Raw genomic sequence first — 10,549 nt, forward strand, 5'->3', positions numbered from 1 at the left:
TTATCAAGGGCTCATGAGGGAGGGGGCAGCGGGGAGGGAGGGGAAAATGAGGACCTAATGCCAGGGGTTTAAGTGGAGAGGAAATGTTTTGAGAATGATGAGGGCAATGAATGAACAAATGCGTTTTACACAATTGATGTATGTATGGATTGTGATAAGAGTTGTATGCGCCCCTAATAAAATGATTGAAAAAAAATACAGGAAAGAAAGACCAAATGGAAAAAAAAAATCAGGAAAGGTGTGTATCAGGGTTGCATCCTCTCGCCATACTATTTCAATCAACCGTAAGAGAACCAAAAGGTTCAGCAAACCATAAGAGGAGATGGATTTTATGAAGTAGAATGCAGCATCCGAACCAAAGGAAGGCTTAATGTTAACCTGCGGTATGCAGATGACAAAATCTTGCGTGCTGAAAGTGAGAAGGAATTGAAGCACTTGCTGATGGAGATGAAGGATTGTGGTCTTCAGTATTGATTACAATTCAATACTGCCAACTGGACCAATAGGTAACATCATGATAAGTGGAGAGAAGTTTGGGGCTACCAAGGATTTTGTCTTAGTTAGATCCGCAGTCAATGCTCATGGAAGCAGCTGTCAAGAGACCAAAAGACGTAGTCATTAGGTAAATCTGCTGCGCAAGACCTCTTTAGAATACTGAAGAGAAGGATTTTACCTGGAGTACTAAGGTGCATCTGACCCAAGCAATGGCATTCCAATGCATCATATGCATGTGAATGTTGGACATTGAATACAGAAGACTGTAGAAGAATAGCTGCATTTGAATTTTGGTGATGGAGAAGAATATTGAAAGTAACATGGGCTGCTAAAAGGATAAAACAATCTGTATTGGAAGAAGTACCACCAGAGTGCTCCTAAAAGGCAAGGATGGTGAGACATTGTCTTACATACATTAGACATATTGTCAGGAGAGACCAGTCCCTGAAGGAGGGCATCATGTTTGGTAAAGTGAAGGTGGGGTGAAAAATAGTAGATGGATTGACACAGTGACTGTATCAATGGGCTCAGGCATAGGATCAATTGTGATGATGGCACAAGCCTGGGTAGTTTTGGTTTATTATGCTAGAGTTGCTTTGGATCTGAACTGACTCGATGGTACCTAACAACAACAAAATAGCAGTGGATCATTGCCTTTTAAAAAGATTAAACAAGCAATGATGAAACATACAACTTTCCTCTAGTTCTTAAATGCTTCCTCCCCCCACTATCATGATCCCAATTCTACCTTACAAATCTGGCTAGACCACAGGATGTGCACTGGTACAGATAGGAACTGGAAGCACAGGGAATCCAGGATAAATGATCCCTTCAGGACCAGGGGTGAGAGTGGCAATACCGGGAGGGTGGAGGGAAGGAGAGGTAGAAAAGTGGAACCTATTACAAGGATCTACATATAGCCTCCTCCCTGAGGGATGGACAACAGGAAAGTGAAGGGAGACGTTGGACAGTGTAAGATATGGCAAAATAAAAATAATTTATAAATTATCAAGGATTCGTGAGGCAAGAGGGAGTGGGGAAGGATGGGGGAAAAGGAGGAGCTGATATCAAGGGCTCAAGTAGAAAGCAAATGTTTTGAGAATGATGATGGCAAAAAATGTACAAAAATTCTTGACACAATGGATGGATGGATGGATGGATTGTGATAAGAATTTTATGAGACCCCAAATAAAACGATTTTTTAAAATAAGAAAGAAACTGATGATGGCAACGTGTACAAATGTGTTTGATACAATTGATGTATGGATTGTTATAAGAGCTGTAAGAACCCCCAATTAACAAATATATATATATATATATATATTCTAAATAAAAAGCCGATGTTAAACAAAAAGATTAAGCAAAGTGAAACCTAAGCCCTACAACATGCTTAATTTATGATGATGCTAAATTTAAGTAAGTGTTCATTATCATATTAAGTATATTAGGTCAGTAGAAGTAAGCTGAGAAAACACTGTGAGTAGATCACTCCAATAATTTCTTAGTTATGTAAATGAGAAACAATGACAGAACGTTTAATAACTTTAGTTTGATGTTATATCTGAAATTTAAACTTTGTGTTTTAAGATATTTTCTTTGGCTTGATGTTTCTTTTGACTTTTCATTAAGCTTGCTTTATTTTCCATTTGTTTGTGAACATCCCACTGAAATATTTCAAAATGTATACACATTTATTTATGTATTTTACTATGACTTAACCATGGTCATATGAAGTTTTGTTACCCACACAAGTTTTTTTGGTTTTGTCTTGTGGACCTACTAACACATAACAAAAAGAATTCAGCAAAAATGATCTTACATTGGTCTTCTAAAAAGGATTAATATACTGAACGTGGAACCCACCAGACTCCATTAAGATTTCTAGAGTTAAAAGTGATGGAAATTATGAATTGTTGCTGATTAAAAAATTGTTCAAAATTGAAATTAATCACTAAATATATGAATGTGTCTTTAAGTTCTTTATGTGGGAATTTTAAAAGTATCCTTCTGCATATAAATAACAAAAGAAAAGAAAAAGGATTGCTATGTTTTAACATATTCAAGTCTGGGAGAAGGCTCTTATCTCCAGGAGTCTGCAGAAATATAAGGATTAAAATGCCTGTCTCTTTAAATCAACAGTAAAGAGTCCTACTAGGCAAGTCACTTCATGAGAAAAAGATGAGGCTGTCTGCCCTCATGAACATTTGCAGGTCTGTCTTGCCCCATCAGGTTGCTTCGAATCAGAATTGACTTGGTGGAGTAGCCAGAGCCATTATAAAAGAGATGTGGGATTATATCTCAGGCCACTTACCCCACCAGTTTTAGGACAGATGGAGCCAAGGAATAGTTTTACTTTATGGCTTTTATGAGAATTTTTCAATCCTCAAATGATTATCTTTACCAGGTTGGCAATTTTTACAAAGTTCTATGCAATTGGTGCATTCTTTAGATCCTGCAATTTCCCCTTGCTCATTCCTATACCTTTAGGAAATAAGCAGTAGATCAGAGCTAAAGCCTTTAACTCCTGTGAGGAGGGAGAATCTATTAAATTAGTGTTCCAGAATCTAGATTTGATAGGCCTCATCAGAAGGAATGAGGTAGTGAGGAGTTACCTAATAAGTTCTGGAAACCCAGGCTTGGAATAGGGGATACTCTCTCCCAAAGAGTTTTTTTTTAACGTGGTAGACAGGAAGGCCAAGATCTGTCATGATCTCTGCTCTTTTGGCCAGGAAACAAAGTGTAAATACTTCCAGCTATTCCTCTGGCATGCATCCTTAGACCCGAGATAAGTTTAATTATCAGATCCTAAAGAAAAACTGATATTCTTTGTATTAAGTTAGGCAGCGGGGAATTTGGCATACTAGGCACCATTAACCAAGGCTCTCAAGAGAACCTGATGGCATTTATTTATTTATTTTCATTAAAAGATAATTTTATTCGGGGCTATTATAACAATCCATACATCAATTGTATCAAGCATATTTGGACATATGTTGCCATCATTATTTTCTAGACATTTACTTTCTATTGAGGCCTAGGTATAAGCTCGTATTTTTTTCCCTCCCCATCCCCACTCTTGTGACCCCTTGATAAATTCTAAATTATTATTATTTTCATATTTTACCCCGACCACTGTCGCCCTTCCCTCATGGTTTCTGTTTTTCATACACATGGAGGGGGACTGTGTGGTTATATGTCGATCACTGCAATCAGTTCCCCCTTCCTCCCCTCCTCTTCCCACTTTCCCCCTACTCTTCCGGTATCACTACTCCCATTCGTGTTCATGGATTCCTTGTGTCCTGAGCTCTTTTCTCTTATCTGTACCTGAGCACATGCTCCAGTTTAGCCCACAGTGAAAGGCTGTCCTGGGGTCATGATAGTGGGGCTAAGGAAGCTTCAAGGAACCAGAGGAATATTGTGTGTTTTATCAGTGCTATGCTGTGCCTGGGTCGATTCATCCCTTCCCTGTGACACTACTGTGAGGGGATGATGTTCCACTATCTACAAATGGGTTTTGGGTATCTGCTCTGATCTGCGTCGCTCTCAAAAATATGATTTTGCTTGTTTGTTTGTTTGTTTGTTTGTTTTCATCTGATGCCTGTTGTCCAGTCCCAAAGACAGCTCATAATCACACAGGCTGGTGTGTTTTTTCCATGTGGCCTTGTTGTTTCTCTGCTTGTTTAACTTCAAGCCTTTAAGACTTTTTGAAATCTGTGAACCATCCACTTTCTTCACCACATTTGTTTATGCACCCAATTTGTCTTCAGCAATTTTGCCAGGAGGGTGAGCATCACAGAATGCCAGTTTTTTTTAGAACAAAGTGTCCTTTCATTGAGGGAGGGTCTGAGCAGATACCCAAAGTCCATCCACTACCTCAGTATTTTGCCATACAAATATATGTCCCTAGGACAATATCTCTATTTTTATGAATTTGTGTATTTATGTATGTACACATCTCTGCTTATACCTTGATCCATAGCTTTGCTTCCTAGATTATTCCTCTGTTTCTTTTTACCTTCCTCCTGCCCCACTAACGTGCTCTCTCTACTTTGGCCTCTTAGTAATTCCTCTCAGATATATAGCTGTTGCTCCAATTTGCCCCCCACGCCCACCCCCACCCCACCCCCCGCCGCACCCAGGATCTCTATGTCCTCCTTGTTGTTGATTTTCATTCCCTGTTTTTTCCCCTGTCTATGGCATGGTTTACTCACTGCTCCCGTCCCCAAAACTCCTTCCCCACCAAATCCCTCATTGCTTTCTCCTCCAGCTTGCTTCCCATGCCTGTCTTACATAAGTAGGTAAACCAACAATAACAGAGACCAAACAAAATATTTTTAAAAGAAAAAGGAAAAAAACACAATTCCAGATCTGTCCTGTGAACTTTATGACTATCTCCCCACTGGTCCTGGGAGAATTCGGGAGCTGCCCCTCCTAGCCTAAAGTCCCTTTGGGGGGCTCTTCAGGGGCTTTGTGGCTTTGTTTTGCTACCATGGCTGATGTTCCCTTCTTGGTTCATCCTGCTACAGGGATTCAGACCGGACTAATATCCTGCCTTGTGTCCCCAGCATTGTTCTCTGTCACGGTGAGGGCATAACATGTCATGAGCTGTTTCCAGTCCTCTCTGTGCCTTAGCAGCTCCATGTTCTGGGCTTTGTGTGCCAATATGGGGTCTAGACCGTCCCTTTCTCTTTTTTCCTCAGTTTGCTTCTGTGTGGGTGTGGCATGATGGCCTCTCTCCCCCACATACTTCTAGGCAGGTGGTTAGTTTAGCGCTGATTGTAGCTGGCCCTGTAGTCCAATCTTTTCATGAATTTCTCTACGTGGTTACATTGCCCTCAAGATGGGTGCACCTTGGTGGGGTCTGCATGCACACTCCCAATTCCAGGGAGACATAACTAATACTCTCCCCCATGAGTGGGTTAGTGCCCTGATCCCCCCATGTCATCATCTTCCTCCCTCACTTTTTCTCCCTCCCCTTCCCCTATATCCCCTTCTTAGTGTTGGAATAACATATACCTCTTTGGGTGTGGTCTGACCTCTACCCTACTACCTATACCTCAACCCTTCTTGTATGAGTAAGTGGCTTTTCTTCAATACCTACTGTGCTGATCATACTTACCTCAGGGCACTAATGTATTTGTCCTTTTGTGATAGGCTGACTTCACTTAGCATAATTTCCTGCAACTCTTCCCATGAAACTATATGCTTCATTTGATCATTAGTACTTTTTAGGGATGCATAATACTCCATTGTGTGTATGGGCCAGAGTTTACTAATCCACTAGTCTATCAATGAAAATTTAGTTCGTTTCCAATTCTTTAAGATTGTGAATTGAGCCACAATAAACATTAGAGCTCAGAGGACTGCTTGTGGTTTATTGCTTACCTCTTCTGGGTATATGCACAGTAGAGGTATAGCTGAATAATAAGGTAGTTCACTTTCCACTGAGGCTGTATGTATCTACACTGCTACCAGCTGTGGAAGAGAGTTCCTATCTAATCACATCCCTTCCAACATTTTTTTGTTTCTGATTTTCTGATTTGGGCTATCGTCAAGGGTGTTAGATGGTATCTCATGGTTGTTTTATTTTCTGATGGCTAATGATCAGGAACATTTTCTCATATGTTTATTAGCCATTTGGGTTTCCTCCCTAGGGAAACTTCTCTTCAGGTCTTTTGCCAATTTCTTTCAGGGAGTTAACTGTTTTCCTCTTTTTGCAGGCTAGGAGGTTATAGTAGATTTTAGTAATAAGCCTTTGTCTGTGGTGTTATTGATAAAAATTTTCTCCCAGTCTGTGGGTTCTCTTGTTACTCTTTTGGTGAAATCTTTTGATGCACACATGTGTTTTTTCTTTAGTATATCCCACTTGTTGGTTTCAGGTTCATCTGTGGGTGTACCTTTCCCTATTGCCGTTAGCCTATGTAATCCCTGAGCCAAGGTTCTTAGGTCATCCTGATTCCTTTGTTAATAATGGTCATGATAGTTTGAGGCTTTACTTCTAGGTCTGTCATGATTTTTATTATTTCTTTTCTTTGCTATTGCAAGGTTTGTTCTGTGATAGTGTATCAGTCATAAATCTCTCTTCATTTTTCATATATGCACTTACTGCTATCAAGCTACCTCGGATAATTGCTTTTGCAGTATCCCATAAATTGTGATACATTGTATTCTCATTCTCATTAGTTTCTACAAACTTCCTAAACTCCTCTCTGATCTAGGCAGGTACCCATTTGTGTCCCACAATTGTTATCCATCATCCAATTCTTTGCCCTTTGATTTTCTGGTCGTCTGTATGTTGATTTCCAGTTTTATGGCATGATGATCTGAGGAGGACATCTTAGTAATCTCTATGTGTTTAAATTTACTCAGGCTTGACTTGTGCCCTAGCATGTGATCTATTTTCGAAAATGAGCCATGTGCACTTGAAAAGAATGGAAATTTTATTGCATTTGGATAGAAGGCTCTATAAATGTCTATCAGGTCCTCTTGCCTAATTATAGTGATTAACTCTGTAGCCTCCTTTCTAAGCTACTTTCCCAGTGATCTATTTTTCTCTGATAACAGTGTATAAAAGTCAGCTACTGTAATTCTTGAATCTGTGAATTCTTTTTTCATCTTTTGAACAGTTTGATGAATTTCACGGACCTCTCATTAGGCCCATGAAATATGTATATCTTTATTATTTATTATGCTTACTGGTTCCTGGTCTACTGATCCTTTGACCTTTATATAGTGCCCCTCCTTTTCTATTATTATGGTTTGCACCTTGAGGTCAATTTTGTTAGAAATTAGGATTGCAGCCCCTGCTTTTTTCAAGTTGCCATTTGCCTTGTATATTTTCTGCCAGCCTTTTATTCTTAGTCTATTTTTGTCTGCAAGCCTAAGATGTGTCTCTTGTAGGCAACATATTGATGAATTATGTTTTCTGAGCCAGCCTGTAAGCCTTTTTCTTTTATTGTGTGAATTGAGACCATTGACATTCAGCATTATGATCTGTAGATTCATGGCTGTCATCTCATATCTTTTGTGTTTCCTCATCTTGCTTAATATCAGAGCACTGAGTTTCTGTGGGGGGCTTCATTTTGGCCTTCTTTTCTTTCTGAGGCCATGTTGTCTTGGTAATTGTTATCAGAGTGTTGGCTTCTCGGTAGAGTTGGGCTACATAGTGGTCTCCTGCTTGTGTTTGGTGGATGTTGGTTTTCTGTCCATAGTGAGTTGACAAGGATTTTCTAAAGGGTTGGGTGTCTTACAGTGTATTCTTTGAGTATTTCTTTGTCCTAGAAAACCAGTATCTCTATTTCTATCTTGATACTTAATTTAGGGTAGAGTATTCCTGGAAAGTTGTTTTCTTTCTATAAGGTCTGGAAGATGTTACTCTACTCTCTCCTCTTCTTCATGGTTTCTGCTGATAGGTCTGTGCATATTCTTAGCTGAGCACCATTGTATGTGACCACCTTCTTTTATCTTGCTACTCTTAAAATTTTCTCTTTTACCTCAAAGTTGGATAATTTAACTATATTACACCTTGGTGAGTTTTTCCTGGGGCTTAGTTTAATTCAGTGCTTCTCAACCTTCCTGATGTCATAACCCTTTAATACATTTATTCATGTTGTTGAGACCCCTAACCACAAAATTACTTTCGTTGCAACTTTCTAATTGTAATTTTGCTACTGTTACGAATCGTAATGTAAATATCTGATATGCAGTATGTATTTTCATTGTTACAAATTGAACATAATTAAAATATAGTGATTAATCATGAAAATAGTATGTAATTATACATTGGGAAGTATTTATTACTAATTATAAAGAAATGAAATTTTGTCTTGAAGCATGGTGTAGCATGGGTAATAGTCTTAATATAACAACAGTAAACTACATTGCTACACTTTGCAACAGTATGTGTAAAAAACCCACATCAGTGCAAAAGTTGAAATAGCTTCTTTCTCACCAGATCAGAAATTCTCAGGGCAGTCTTTGCAAGAGTGCAGCAAAGATCCTCTTTCACAACAAGTCTGTTTCTGTGTTTAGACTTGATAAACAACAAGCTGGAAAAAACAGTTTCACAAAGATATGTTGTTGGAAATGGAAGAAGAAGGCACAACACAGTCTCATACAGAACAGAATATGACTACAAATGCTTGCTCCACAATTTTGTAACTGGTATTGTAGAGAATTCAGTTCTCACCGCATCACTTTTATCGCTGAACAGTACTCTAAACTGTGGTCTTGCTTTCTGATTAGAAAACGTTTTGAGTTCATCACAAAGCACAAAAACATGTTTTAAAACTTTCCCTGTCGACAACCATCTCACTTCAGTGTGAAATAGCAGAGCATTGTTGGGCACCATCCAACTTGTTTCACCATTGCGAAAACAGTTGACTGTTTAAAATGCTTGCCTTTACAAAATTGACGGAACTAATGGCGCTTTTCATTACTTCTTGTAACTCTTGTGACAGCATCTTCATTGCTAATGTTTTCAGATGGATCATACAGTGAGTTCCAATGACTTTTGGTGACTCATTCAGTACCAAACGTTGAAATCCAGATAAACATTCTGGCACTGCTGGAGCATCATCTGTGTAAACAGCACAAACCTTTTCCCAAGAGATCTTACACACTTTCAGAAATGAACCAACTGTGTAAAATACATCAGGTGCAGTAGTTGTAGTTTCAAGAGGTTTGCCAAAAAGAAACTCATCTTTTTAAGTCACCATCACTAATATATCTCATATAAACCAGTAACTGAACAGTTTGCAATGTCTGTAGATTCATCAAGCTGGATGATAAATATTGGAAGTGGAGCAGATTTAATTTCTTGGATTACTTGATCAAGAATATCAGCAGACATGCCATCTATTTTTCTGTGGACAATGTTCTTAGATAAGAAAATTGCACTCAATTTCCTAACAAATTTGTCTCTGAGTTGAACAATGTCTTTGGCCACTGGCAACAGTAAATCCTCAGCAATGGTGTGAGATTTCACAGCTCTGGTGATTCTGAGTGTCACCAAATATGAAGCTTCAACAGCTGCTATGTTTTGTTTGTGGTACTTGCTTTCTTGAGTCCATCAACTTTGCTTCTAAAATAGTTGGTATCCTTGCTGGCAAAGCTCAGATGCTTGCTATCAAAATGGTGTTTTAGGTTGTTCTGATTTGGCTGATAAAACTTCACAACAAATAACACATTGCAGTTTCTCAATTTCTGTTGTAATTATTGAGGTAAAACCATACTGTAAGAAATCCTCACTATATTTTCTTTTCTCAACGTTCTTCTCTACGTGATCCATCATCATGGGATAGTTTGCTAATGAAAGTAATATATAACAATATCTTTAATAATACAAAAGATGACATATGGCATCGTTCAGTCAATACAGTTCATTAAAGTCTCCTATGATTTACTACTCTCTGTGTTGTTTCTTTTACATACCTGTTACTATCATAAGGGGCAGTATTCACATCAACCACAGCTGAATATAAAAAGACTGACCAGCATCTAGATTAAATTCCCATGGTACAGATATATATATATTGCAGTAGTTGATGATTTTACAGTACATGATTTTACATTTACCCAGTAATTATAATTCATGAAGTGTCATTTTACCTCTAATACTGCTGCTTTCAACACAGCAGCTGCTTTCTACACAGTAGCTGCTCTCTACACATGTACACATGTCCACATAAGTACATTATGGCGCCAACCCTGTCACATGCACCTTTATTTTTATAGGGTGTATGTGATGGGTTTGGCGTGATGATGTCATCTTGCCAGTACTCCTATGTGGGCGTATCTGCATGTGGGTGGAACCACCTGGAGACAGATAGAGGAGCAGTGTTTTGGTTCTGAAGATCATCAGAAATACGTGTTTTCCAACGGTCTTAGGTGACCCCTGCGAAAGGGTCATTTGACTCTCAAAGGGGTCCCGACCGACAGGTTGAGAACTGTTGGTCTAATTGGTGTCCTCTGTTTCCTATATGAGTGCCTGATTCTCATTCATTAAGGTGGGAAGGTTGCTTCCTGGAAATCCCTTGCTAATTTAGCTGTTGAT

The sequence above is a fragment of the Echinops telfairi genome, unplaced genomic scaffold (assembly GCF_000313985.2).
Source record: "Echinops telfairi isolate 266 unplaced genomic scaffold, ASM31398v2 ScPeMD7_3509;HRSCAF=4178, whole genome shotgun sequence".
Classification (NCBI taxonomy): domain Eukaryota; kingdom Metazoa; phylum Chordata; class Mammalia; order Afrosoricida; family Tenrecidae; genus Echinops; species Echinops telfairi.